This window comes from Melospiza melodia, unplaced genomic scaffold, assembly GCF_035770615.1.
Source record: "Melospiza melodia melodia isolate bMelMel2 unplaced genomic scaffold, bMelMel2.pri scaffold_214, whole genome shotgun sequence".
NCBI classification, from domain to species: Eukaryota; Metazoa; Chordata; class Aves; order Passeriformes; family Passerellidae; genus Melospiza; species Melospiza melodia.
In genome coordinates this window covers 87,323-101,044 of record NW_026948549.1, presented here as the reverse complement: position 1 = coordinate 101,044, position 13,722 = coordinate 87,323, and the positions used below count along the sequence as shown (strand labels likewise).

The 13,722-nt window shown below is 42.5% G+C and overlaps 1 long non-coding RNA gene across 3 annotated transcripts; it reads right to left on the bottom strand.

The window, feature by feature from the left end:
- Positions 1-1,278: 1,278 nt before the first annotated feature.
- On the bottom strand, positions 1,279-5,532 carry LOC134433603 (uncharacterized). 3 transcript variants are annotated; one of them, XR_010031658.1, is made up of 6 exons: positions 5,253-5,532; positions 4,659-4,723; positions 3,209-3,284; positions 2,828-3,087; positions 2,320-2,437; positions 1,279-1,725 (listed from the first exon to the last, which is right to left on the bottom strand). It is a non-coding gene; the product is annotated as an uncharacterized LOC134433603 (long non-coding RNA). The 3 variants fall into 3 exon arrangements; XR_010031659.1 differs by having other exon boundaries at positions 1,279-1,659; XR_010031660.1 differs by lacking the exons at positions 4,659-4,723; positions 5,253-5,532 and adding an exon at positions 3,974-4,038.
- Positions 5,533-13,722: the final 8,190 nt, after the last annotated feature.

The window sequence follows — 13,722 nt, the reverse complement described above, 5'->3', positions numbered from 1 at the left end:
CCGTCAGGTTCGGCCGGTCTCGCCTTGGTTCGGCTGAGCTCGTTCCATTCGGCCGAAGGCGGCGTCGTTCGTTCGTGTTTTTATAAATATCTTTCTATATTGACTGTATATTTCTATATTTAGATTTATATTTCTATAATATTTCTTTTATTCAAAATAAAACCCCCATCTCTAGCCAAATAAATACAAAAAACCACCTTCTTTCAAACGATATTGAAATATTTTTATACTTAGTATAATTATACGCACATTTATAGTTAGTTTCTTTTGATGCAGTGTATTATTAATTACATATAATATACATAAAATTCTAGAAATGGATTTAAATTATTATTTATGTATCATATCTACTGCTACAACTAATTTTTTCTTGTTTTTAAACTTTTTATATATATATATATCTGTATTTATTTATGATATATTCCTATACTTACATTTCTACCTTCATATTATTTGTATTTATAATTTTTATAATCAAAACCCTGCCTATTGACAAATAAAAAAAGCCTGCTTTATGTAACGATTTTAAAAAATACTTTCATATTTATAATTTTCATATTTATATTTATAATTTATTCTATATTACATGAGAACACATCTGCTCCTGCACCCCAGTGGGGCTCCCTCTCCTGGGGACCTTGGGGTGCCCCAACGGCATCAGAGCCCAGAGTCTTCACCCTCTTCTCCTCTATTTAGAAACTACACTACAACTCTTTTCTGGAAACAAAGATATTACCTAAATCCTCTCCCCATGTCCCAGACAGATAGATATTCAGTTATTAGTTGGCTGGGCAGCAGTTTCTTAAATAGAATGATAAACAAGACGTGAACATTTTAGCTACAAGCAAATAGGCAAATCTGAACAAGGTACTGATGGCCAGCCACAGAAGTTATTTTGAAGCAATTTTTTAAACAATAAAATATTGATACCACAAAAATAAAGCAAAAAGCTAACTACTGGCTAAAAAAAAATTAACTTTTGACAGCAACAACATTCCAACCACACAGGTTTTTTCCCGATGTCATACTTTATAACTACCTCTCTTGGGAATTCTCATCATGTATCCCAAAAGGAATAAATACCTTAGAGCGTCCTAAAGCAAAAAGTAGCACACATGAGCTCCTCACACTCCCGGGAGGCCAGCACAGCGTGCACTGAGTCAGCAATGAATTCTGCTCAGTGAAGGTCTGCAAACAAAGGTTCAACTGATGAATTTAACTGATTTTAAAGGGAGGTTTTCTAAGCACTGAAGCACAACAAAGAACAAGCAACAACAATTCTTAAAAAAATCTGCAAGTTTTATTTAGCATATATGTGACTGATTTCCACGCTGTGGCTTCTCACTTTGATTTGTCTGTAGGTTCAGGAAGATGACAATGCACACTCTGCCCTCCCTGAGCCCCCCACAGCAGCTGAGCGCTGCTCTGTGTGCTCAGATCATCAGGAACTGGATTACACGTGCCCGGATGGACTGGAACTGCTCTGCTGCAGATTCAGGAGACGATGGCACAGAGGGGCTGGCCGAGGCGTCGTCCCAATTCCATTTCTGTGTGACGAGAAGCAGTTCGTTCCCAACAGCTGCAACAATCCCCAGCTCCCTTCCACGGTGAGTACCGATGGCACACAAATGGCAGCCCGAGGAAATCGTGTTCTGGGCTCTAAGTGGTTGGGACAGGGTCTGATTTGTTGTTTTGTACTTGTATGAAGATTAGTACAACAGGGCTCTGATTGATGACATGGCAACACAGAATTAAAAACTCCTCGATAGGATTACATCGACTTCTAGGAAAAGACAAAAGCTTAGGACCCTTCTGAAATCTACTTTTAATCCAAAGCACGGGGATTGTCAGCATGCTGCACCTTCCAGCTTTTCAAAGCAGCTTCCCTCTGAAGACCAGGAAACATTGATTTCTACAGAAACAACGGGCAACCCCCAGGCTAATCTCAGCACTACTGTTTAATAGGGGACCTGCCAGCATGCCAGTCCAGCTTCAAGTGTGCTTTACTTCAGTCTAACATCCCCACAAAATTCTTCTCACAACTTCCAACCCTGAAATCTTATCTTCCCCTAAAGCTTCTCTTCATTAGCAATTTCCAAGTAACATGGTATTTTTACAACATTCAAAAATGTCATGCTGGACTGTGCTAGAGAGTAATCTGCAAATATCAGCTTAGCAAAGTTTGAATTGACTTGTCCAGAGAAAAAAACTACAAGTGAACACCTACACCTGCCTACAAAGAGCTAACAAGCCCCTGGCAGCTGCCAGCATCAAAGCTCAGCGGATGTCTCTAATACAGGGTAAGGATAACAATATCACCTTCTGTTCTCTCCAGCTTCTTTTCCCTGCAGTCGTATTTTGCTTCTTATGATTTTTTTAGTCCCCGTATCTTCTTGGACAGCACCGAGCCCGACGACAAGGACACGAGAGTCTTTCCCTGCCGGGCGGAGAGAACCAGGAAAACAGTTAAAATAAGAACAGGGCAGTTTGAAATTCATACTTGCAACGAGAAGCAGCGCCTAACCAACAGAACAAAAGTAAACAAAGCATGACACCTCCCTGGGGACAGAAGACTCACAAACTCTCCAGGATTTACAATTCTAGCCACCAACCCCTTCAGGACAGCAGCCAAGTGTCCCCTGGGGTGGTGCTGCACCAAAGAACCATCTGAGAGGTTCCAAAGAGTGAAATGCACAGTATTTTGCAAAGACAAAAAATCTTGCAAAATAACAAAAATACAATAGATGTAAACTACAGGGCAAGAGTACAAGTGTTACCTTTGGCAGCTGGAACCATCCAGGTGAGCACCTGATGACTGGATCCTCACCAGAGTTTGAACCCTTCAGGACACAGAAGGGTTTTCCCCAGGAATTTCACAGACTGAGTTTTGACAGAAGCACGCTCGCCGGATCCTCAGAAACGTCGCCCATTCTCCAGGCATCTGGAGAGAACTGCAAATGGCTCTCACGTAGTTGGAGCTGCTTCTGTAAGGTCTCAGGGTGAATTTCACCAGATGCAACCAAATTGGGCAACTCCCAGTGGGACAGAAGGAACCCAAAGCTTGGGTAAGCAGAGCTGCAGCAAATACTGAGGAAACAAACATAACAGCGTAAAAGATAATAAACCATCCTTTTTTTTCCCTTGCTTTTGTTTTTTTTTTTTCTTATTCAGATCAGCATAGCAATTAAAGAGAAGGTGAAAAACTCACCATTACTGAACATTTCATCACCTGTAAGCTGAGCATCCTTAGCATAGGGGACTCCAAAGTTAAAATTCACCGATCCCTGGGAAATGAAACCAAATATCGTATGGTAAACAATCAAACAGCAGACATAAAAATTTGTTTCCTCTAAGGACTTTCAGGTACGTATGTATCTTTGCATTACACATTAGAACATACACTTTATACCATCACCTAATACATAATAATTTACCTTTAAATTTTGATAGTATAGCATGAATTTTTAACTTAAACTGGTGATCTATTATTATTCAGTTGGTGCCTAAAGTTATTTCTGCTGTCACGTTCAAAAAAACATGAATTTTTTTTACTGGAATGAGCAATTGATTTCAAAGTCATCACAAGCCCACCAAAACACAAAGCTGGGTTCACTGGACGGGTCTGTGAGCTAGAAGTAGTTAGGCTTGTACTTCCCTCTTGTTCTTCCAGAACCAATAAATGCTGTCAACAAAACCAGGATCTTTAGCCCACTGCTGTGAAAGATTCTACAAGGATGATGGTTTGATTTGTGTTTAGAAGTTTTGATTTGAAATGGCCAGTCCAATGGATAAAGACAGTTTAAGTAGTATTACATTACTATTGTTATTATTTCTATTATGATTTTTACTAGTACTACTACTATTATTATCACCTGCTACTGGAAGAAACAAACCAGTAGTACCTATACTTAATTACTTTTATTTCCAGAAAATAATAAAGAAAAAGAACCAAACCAAAAAAGTCACTTCCTACCTTTTATATCAAGGGATGAAAAATTTCTCTTGGGCTCTTCTCCAATTTATCAAGACTCATAGCAATGAAAGGCAAACAAAACAGCGCTTTATAGAAGGCCAAGTGCACGTTTCAAGGCTGAACCACCAACTGACTGCAGTGACAGCACTTACAACATGAATCGTTCCCAGAGCCTCTGTTCAATGGAATGTTCTGTGGAACTGCCATTTCTTTCCCAAAACACTAACTTCCAACACTTCCTAAACTTATCTTGTATTTTAAAACCACAGAAGTTAGTGAGACTCTGTGCGGAGGTCAGCTTTAAATTTATTTCCTTCTAAAGCACAGAGCTCTGTTCCATCACCCTTCCCTTCGGCTCTACACTGGATCATGGTGAGCATTTGAGGAGTGCTCAAGAACCAATTCGATTTCTCTCTTTTTCTAGTTCTCTCTACTCTTAAATAATGCAAGACAAGTCAAATGAAAAATGACAAGTTCAGCATCAAAGCCACACTTTTTCCCTTTGTCTGCTCAAGAACAGGCTCTAAATCCACTTCTTGCTGCCTTCAACGATTCAGACTTGCAAAACCATTTTGACATGTTTTACAGCTTTATCATAAAACCCACAGAACGCAAGCTCTGTATTACAGGAAAAGGTAATTCACAGGCCAATATCTAAAGAGACCACTTACTTGTAAATACATACCTTGATAGAGATCGCACTGAGAACGTTTCTGTGGGACTCTAAGGGAGACATATTTTCTGAGTATCCTGTAAACAAGAAAAGCTACGATATATTACAAGACATCCCCACTTTTTCTACATATTCAAATAGGATTTTTAATAAAAACAATTCAGTTAAAAAAGAAGGAAGAAAATCAAGGTAATTTTACTCAGCTATATTTACTCCTGATTTAGAGGGAAAAAAAAGTCACGGGTGCTGCAAAGAAAAAAAAAGTGAACCATAAACGCTTACAGTAGAATTTTAAAACAAGTGCTTGCATAAAAGAATCTTACGGAACGTGAAGTAGAACAAAAAGTGAAACCACTATCAGACCTGCCTATTTTCTCACCATTGTACAAGAAAATCCTAAAAGCATTATAAAGTCGCTGCCTAAAACCGGTCATGGGATGTAACCAAGAACAATTGAGGCATTTGCTAATCTAGACAGAAACCTTTTCTGGATGCAAGTGTCAGATCACAAGTTTTGTCTTTCAGAAGCTCGACAATGCTGGAAAGCATTTTCCCTGGGGCTCGGGAGGGCAGGGGCAGAAGGGGGGGTGACTTTGCAGCTCGCACCTGTGCCATCCGAAGCATACAGCCCGCCCGCTCCCTGCGCTGGGCATTCTCCCGGCCATCTCTGGCTTTACCGCTCAGCGCCGCTCCATCCGCTGTCACGGCACAAAGAGCCACGAGCACTAACGCAGGCAGCAACCCCGTCATGCCGGCGATACCGCAGCGCTCCCTGCTCGCAGCGCCCAACACGCGGCGGAGCCGCCTCCGCCCGCAGCACCGGCAGCAGCCCGAGGGAGACGGCTGCAGCTCGGGGGCTCCTCCGGCGCCTCCGCCAGCCCGAGGGCGGCCGCCCCACCGGGACCGCGGCAGCGCCCGGCGCCGCTCGCCCGGGGCGGCTCCTGCAGCTCCCGGCCCGCGGCAGCAAAGCACTGCCTCGCCCTCCGCCATCGGCGGGCGGCAGCGCCCCCGCCCCCGGCACCGCTGAGTGCGGCCGAGGAACCGGGCGGACGCTCCTTCCGCGCTGCTCAGCTCCGGGCGGGCGGCCAGACGGAGGCTGCGCCCCTCCAGCGTCGCTGTCCCGCGCGGGAGAGGCGCCGGCAGCTGCGCGCGCACAGCCCCGCGCGGCCGCCTGGCACGCCAGCCACTCATGTGCCGCGTCAGCCGTTGCGTCACACGCCGCGCCAGCAGCACGGCCTGCCGGGAGTTGTAGTCTCGGGCTGACAGCCACGGCTCCGTCCCCCGCCACCGGGAGCTGCAGTCCCTCCTGGGCATCAAACAGGTCCTTCGCCCCAGGGCTGGGAAGGACCTGAGGCAGCACCGCTCCTCTCCAATGCCCTCTCTTTTTCCCTCCAACTCTTTTTACTTTTTTCACTCTGTTTTTCACCACTTCCCTTCCCCTTCCCTTCCCCTTTCCTTCCCCTTTCCTTTCCTTCCCCTTTCCTTTCCTTCCCCTTTCCTTTCCTTCCCCTTTCCTTTCCTTTCCTTTCCTTTCCTTTCCTTTCCTTTCCTTTCCTTCCCCTTTCCTTCCCCTTCCCTTTCCCTTCCCCTTTCTTGTATTTCTAATCTTGGTTTACCTTTCCACCTTTAGAATAAAAAAGCAGCAGTAGAAACTTTCAGGCTACCCAAGAGTAAAAAAAAAAAAAATCCAAAACGAAAATGATTTAAAGAAAACTATTTATTCCCTGGGAGCCTGAAATTTTCTACTGCTGCACGTGACATAGAGCTTTTATTCCTTCTTACAGATAGTTGATATTTTATATATATTTATCGTTTATATTGATGCATTATATTAATAACTATATATAATATGCACCTTATTCAAAAAATATACGGGAAATATTTTTTAAATTATTTACCATATCTACTGCTACAACTTATTTTTCCTTATATTTCTAATTTTTATATGAATCTTTAATGTGTTTATGATATATTTCTATACTTATATTTCTACCTTTATATTATTTGTATTTGTAATTTTTACACAAAAACCCCTGCTTTGGCAAAGAAAAAACAAAACCATCCATTATTTTAAACTACCTAAATGTTTCTTTATATTAATATTTATCATAATATACAACAAATGATAGATATAGATAGATAGATATATCACATTCGTATTTATATCTATTTTATATCCATTTCCGATAATATTTTTCATAAAATAAAATATATTTTCATAAAATATAATATGCAGTATTACTTGTATTATATATTGTATCAATTTATGTTATTTTACATTTACAATTTAATATTAATTTTTTATAGATCTGCATATAGTTGCAATACATTTATATATTTGTATTTTTGTTTGGGTTGTATTTACATTTATATTCTCTATTCATATATCTAAAAACATACACAATACTCTATTAAAATCAGAATAACTTATTGTAACATATAATGACTTATGTTACATGTTAAATTTTAAAAATTGACCGAATATATAAAAATAAAATTGGCTCATTCCCATTGCTACACATCTATTTCTTTTGTTTCAATATAGTTAGAGTCATAATTGCATATTTAAAATCCAATTCCTAAATGAAACGACGAAACAAACAGCGTCAAATTCCCACCAATGTCTTCCAAAAACATCAAGATACCTCCAACAGCCAAACAAGTGTCAGCAAAAAAACAAAGAACACTCTTTTCAATAACAATTCTCATCAGGACAGAAAAATGGAACCAAAATAAAAGAAAATCCTATAGAAACACACACAGCAAATTACAAAAAGTACTAAAAAAAAGTCAAACCAATCTACTCAACTCAAGCCAGTGCCACTCACCCTGAATGACGTTACTAAAAAAAAAAACCCAACAAAATTCTACCTCTACACTAACTCAAGGAATAAACAATCCTCTGTAAAAATAACTTTAAAACCTGAACTAATTAACAAAATGGAAAAACATCTCAACCACTAAAAACTAAGAAATTAACTACCCAAATAAATAAATACTTTAAAAACCCACCATATAAATACCCATGTTCCCAAAGAAAACGCTGATAAACAATACTCAAATACATTAAAAGACAACAACAACAACAACAAGAAAATAAAGAAACCAACAACAAGAATAATACCAAAAACCAGATAAACTTAAAACTGCAACAAAAAAATTATTCCCAACTGAATAAACCCATAGTGCCTCAAGCTATCAAAATAAAAATACCACCTAGAAACAAACACAAAGACTAAAGACAAACGTAACCATAAACAATGTCCCCCAAATTACCCGTAACCATAAAACATACACTACAATCAAATAAACCAAACAAATAAAAGCCCTGGAAGACGATAAACACACATGCAATTATAAAGATTAAAAACCCGCTGCTATGAACGACAGGACGCTACCTCAAGCCCCCCAAAACAAACACTACACACTCACGCTAATAAAAGCCACCGCAACAGAATTAAAATGCGAACCGCTGCTTCACGCTACGACCCGGAAAAACCACTGCGCGCCCTTCTAAACATAATACCCGGGAAAAAAAAAAAAAAAAATCCGACTACAAAACCCAATCCAAAACAAACCATTATCATCCCTACCGGCACCGAGAACCGTGCCCCTCAGGAAGAACACCGTATCCCTTAGCGGACACCCGCTGCAAACCGAACCCAGCGATGCCACCCAGCCTCCAAAGCGCCTCCGAGCCACGGCACCGCCGAACCTGGTGCGGCCGAACCCCGCGCTCACTGCCGGCCCCGGACGGAGCGCGGCTCCCGGCAGGAAAGCGGCTCCTGCGGCGGCTGCTCCGGCACGCGGGGCCGGCGCCGCCCCGGGGAGCCCCGCCCGCTGCCCCTGCCCGGCGGGGCCGGCACCGGGCCCGGGGCTACCGGCGGCGCCCGAGCCCCGCGCCCGGAGCGGACGGAGCGGCCGGCACCGCCCGGGCCGGCGCAACAGCGCCCGCGCCGCCTCTGCCGCCCTTGGCCGGCCCGGCCCGGCTCCCCTCGGCTCCGCGCGGCTCGCACCGGCGCGGCTCCGCCACTGCCGCCCTTGGCCGGCCCGGCCGCGCCGAATCCCCCGTGCGCCCCGGCAGCTGCCCGGGCCGTGCCAGCAGCGCTCCCGAGCGGGAACGTTCCGGGCCGGGAACGTTCCGGGCCGGGCCGCGGGCACGAGAAGCGCCCTCCAATGCAGCGGCACAGCCCCATTGCAGCCCTGCAAACGCTGCCGGAGCTGCGGCTTCCCGCAAGCCAACCCCGAAACCGCAGACGGGGCGCACCTCACTTCAACAAGGGCAAAGAAATTCTCCCCTAAAATTTCACCCCCTAGGAGAGCAGAAAAGAAGGGGCGCTCCCCAAATGAAAGCCTTCGACTGATGGGAAAGGGCGATTTCAACCTCCATTCAAACCCTTCAAAAGGAGGCACACAAGGGCTGCCCCCTCCATTTAAACCCGAGGGTGATGAAAATGGGGTGGGCTGCCTTCAAATCAAACCCATAATGCCACAAGAATACTTTTCCCATTCCCCTTAGAATAGAATGCAAGGATTCCCTGTCACCCCCGGGATACCCCTAACAGCCTGGAAAAGGCAGCTTTTCCTGCAATCAACACCCTTAAATCCACAAGTCAAGAGGGATCCCCTCAGGTCAAACGCAGACAATAAAAGAAGAGGAGCTGCTTCCTTCTCCTTAATTCCTTTTGTCTTCATAAGCTCCATTTTTGTTCCTGGGGAACCGGGGAGGGACTAGCAAGATGAAATTGCAAAGGGGAAGGAGAAAAGTCCCCGCTCCAAACCCACACGGGCTCACCTGTTCGGCTGCTGCTCCCCGGCACAAAGATTCGTCCCTCGGCGCCTCCTTTAAGCGATGCTCCACGTACCCAAGCGCGGATCCAGGTGTCCCCCCGACCCTGTGGGAAGCTCTCGCAGTCCTTCCATGAGACAGCGCCGGGAGCGGCCCATAAACCCCTCCACTCAGCAGTTCCATGCAAAAGGGAGCTGAGGCAAAGCCTCCCCCTAAAACAGCCTCGTCCTGGCCCCTCATCATCCTCACACTCACACCTGGTGCTGATCTGAGCCCCCATCATCCTCACACTCACACCTGGGCTGCTCCGAGCCCCCATCATCCTAACAGCTCACACCTGGGCTGCTCCGAGCCCCCATCATCCTCACACACACCTGGTGCTGATCTGAGGCCCCATCATATATTTTTCATATTTATAGTCGCATGTATATTTAGAATTTATATTACTGTATAATAAAAATTATATTATATATTGCATCTCTTCATGTTAGTTACATAGATTTCTATTTCTATTCATAGTTTGGTATTATATTTTTGTATCTCTATATATTTATTATATATTTCTGTGTGTCAATTTACATTTCTATAGTACTTATATTATTTAAAATAAAACCCTGCCTCTAACGAAATAAAAAGCAAAGACACCCCTTTATTTAAAACACATTTAAAAGTTTAAAAATAATTTTGTTTGTCATAATTCTATTCACATCTATATTTGTAATTTTCATTTGTTATATTTATAGATATTATATATATTGGAGAGAATACCTTTTTATATAATAATAGATATTTTCTTTTGACACAATAGATTTCTTTTACTTATATTTATATGTATTAAATATTTATTGATATCGACATATATATATGGTATATTTGGATTTCTAGTTTTATATTTTTTATGAAATCTCCAGCCCATACCCCAACAAAAGCCAAACAATCCCCAATTTATTTAAACTATATTTAAACATAAATCCTGTCACGGCCGCATTGCACAGCAGTGCCCCAAACTAATCTGACACTTGCTCATCTCCTGGACCTGAAACTGAACCCGCTCACCTTGATCGCACCTGGCAGAACCATTTTCGTACCTTTTTCTGGCATATCTTGTTTTTGTTTTTTTTTGTCTTGAGTTTTTGTGGCCTTCATTGCCACTCTTTCTTGCCTTGTTTCTTGGGGCTTTTACTCCCTTTTTCCTTGATTTTTTTCTGGCATTTCTTGGGGTTTTTTCTTCATTTCTTCTTGCCCATCTTGTTGGGGATTTTTTTGGTTTTTCCTTGCCCCCCTTTGGGTTTTTTTTTTCAGGTGTTTTTTGTTTTTTGTTGCTTTTTTTTTTTTTCCCCTGGGTTTTTCTTGGGCTTTTTTTTTTTCTTTTCTGGATTTTTTCTTCCCCATCTTGGTTTTTTGTTCTGATTTTATTTCTTGCCCACTTTGGGGTTTTTCTCTGGTCTGTTTTCAGGGATTTTTCTTGCCCATCTTGGGTTCTTTTGTGGGTTTTTTTTTTTTTTTTCTCTGCCTTTCTTACGGTTTTTTCTGTTTCTTTTTATTTTTTTTTTTCCTGGGATTTTTCTCCCCCATCTTGGGGGTTTATTCTGGACTTTTTCATGCCCATCTTGGGGTTTTCTTCTGCGTTTTTTTCTTGCCCATCTTGTTCTTGTTTTTGGTTTTTTTTTTTTTTTTTTTTGTTTTGTTTTTTTTTTTCTTTATTTTGTTTTTTTCCTGTTTTTTTTTTTCTGTGGTATTTCTGGGATTTTTCTTTCCCATCTTGGATTTTTCGGGGAGGGGAGGTTTCTCACCCATCTCGAGTTTTTTTTTTATGTTGGTTTGTTTTTTGTTGTTTTTTTTTTTTTTTTTTCTTTTTCGTTTTCTTTTTTGTTTTGTTTTTTTTTCCCCTAGGTTTCTCCTTGCCCTCCTCGTTTTTGGGTTTTTTGTCTGTCTTCCTTCCTCCCTTCCTGTCCTTCCTTCTTTCTTCCTTTCATTTCATTTCCTTTCCTTATTTTCTTTTATTCTTTTTCTTTCTTTCTTTCCCTGCATTTCTAATCTTGGTTTTCCTTTCTAGCTTTAGAATAAAAGAGCAGCAGTAGTAACTTTCAAGCTACCTGGGATTAAAAAAACTCCAAAACGAAAATGATTTAAAGAAAACGAGTTATTCCCTGGGAGCCTGAAATTTTCTACTGCTGACCCTGATATAGAGCTTTTATTCCTTCTTATAGATAGTTGATATTTTACACTTTATACAGCGCCCCCTGCCGTGTGCATGGGCGCACTGCAGGCACAGCGCTCCCTGCCGTCTGCACAGGCGCACTGCAGGCACAGCGCTGCGGCGTCGCCTTTTACGACAGTCGCGCTTTACGGCAGTCTTTACGACAGTCGCGCTTTACGGCAGTCTTTACGGCAGTCGCGCTTTACGGCACCTTTTGCGACAGTCGCGCTTTACGGCACCTTTTGCGACAGTCGCGCTTTACGGCACCTTTTGCGACAGTCGCGCTTCACAGCAGTCTTTGCGACAGCTTTGCTTTACGGCACCCTTTACGACAGTCGCGCTTTACGGCAGTCTTTACGACAGTCGCGCTTTACGGTACCTTTTACGACAGTCGCGCTTTACGGTAGTCTTTACGACAGTCGCGCTTTACGGCACCTTTTACGACAGTCGCGCTTTACGGCACTCTTTACGACAGTCGCGCTTTACGGCACCTTTTACGACAGTCGCGCTTTACGGCACCTTTTACGACAGTTTTTTCTTGCCCATCTTGGCGTTTTTTCTGTTTTTTTTTTCTTGCCAGTCTTGGGGGGTTATTTCCAGATTGCTTCTTGCCCATCTTGGGGGATTTTTTCTGAGTTTTTTCCTGGATTGCTCTTGCCCATCCTTGGGTTTTTTTCCAGTTTTTTTTTCTGTTTTTTTTTTTTTTCTTGGTTTTTTAAGGTTTTTCTCTGGGCTATCTTGTTTTTTTTTCCTGGGAGTTTTCTCGCCCATCTTGGGGTTTTTTCCTTGGTTTTCTGTGGGTGTTTTCTGGGTTTTTTCTTGCCCATCTTGGGGTTTTTTTTCTTGTTTTTTTCCCTGTTTTTTTTTTTCCTGGTTTTCCCGGGGTTTTTTCTGGTCCATTTAGCATTTTTTTTCTGGGATTCTTCTTGCCGATCTTGGTGTTTTTTCTGGTTTTTCCTTGCCCCCTTGGGTTTTTTTTTTCAGGTTTTTTTTTTTTTTTTTCCTGGGTTTTTCTTTTCTGGATTTTTTCTTCCCCATCTTGGTTTTTTGTTGTGATTTTTTTTCTTACCCATCTTGGGATTTTTCTCTGGTCTGTTTTCAGGGATTTTTCTTGCCCCTCTTGGTTTTTTTCTGTGTTTTTTTTTTTCCTCTGCCTTTCTTACGTATTTTTCTGTTTTTTTGTTTTTTTTTTTTTTTTTTTCTGGGCTTTTTCATGCCCATCTTGAGGTTTTCTTCTGCGTTTTTTTCTTGCCCTTGATGTTGTTTTATGGGTATTTTTGGTTTTGTCTTTATTTTGTTTTTTTCCTGTTTTTTTTTCTGTGGTATTTCTGGGATTTTTCTTGCCCATCTTGGATTTTTCGGGGGGGGGGGGGGGGTTTCCTCGCCCATCCCGAGGTTTTTTTCTGTGGGTTTTTTTTTTGGTTTTTTTTTCTTTTGTTTTTCTTTTTCCTAGGTTTCTCCTTGCCCTTCTAGTTTTTGGGTTTTTTTGTCTGTCTTTCTTTCTTTCTTTCTTTCTTTCTTTCTCTTTCTCTCTCTGCATTTCTAATCTTGGTTTTCCTTTCTAGCTTTAGAATAAAAAAGCAGCAGTAGTAACTTTCAGGCTACCTGGGAGTAAAAAAAACTCTTAAACGAAAATGATCTAAAGAAAACTATTCATTCCCTGGGAGCCTGAAATTTTCTACTGCTGCACTTGACAGAGAGCTTTTATCCCTTCTTATCGATAGTTGATATTTTATACTTTATACAGCGCCCCCTGCCGTCTGCACCGGCGCACTGCAGGCACAGCACTTCGCCGTCATTCAGTTCTGTTTAAACTCGGCTGAATGCGGCTTGGTTCGGCTCTTGGTCTAAACTCGTTTCAGTTCAGCTCTTCGGCTAAATTCGGTCGTATTCGGCACGTTGTCTAAATGCGGCTCAAGTCGGCTACAGTCTGCTATCGGTTCCAGTCGTCTATCATCGGCTCTTCGTGTAAACTCGGCTATTTCCGGCTGCACTGGGCTCTTCGGTTCAAGTTGGCTGTTTCCGGCCACGCTCGGCTCTTCGGTTCAAGTTGGCTGTTTCCGGCCACGCTCGGCTCTTCGGTTCAA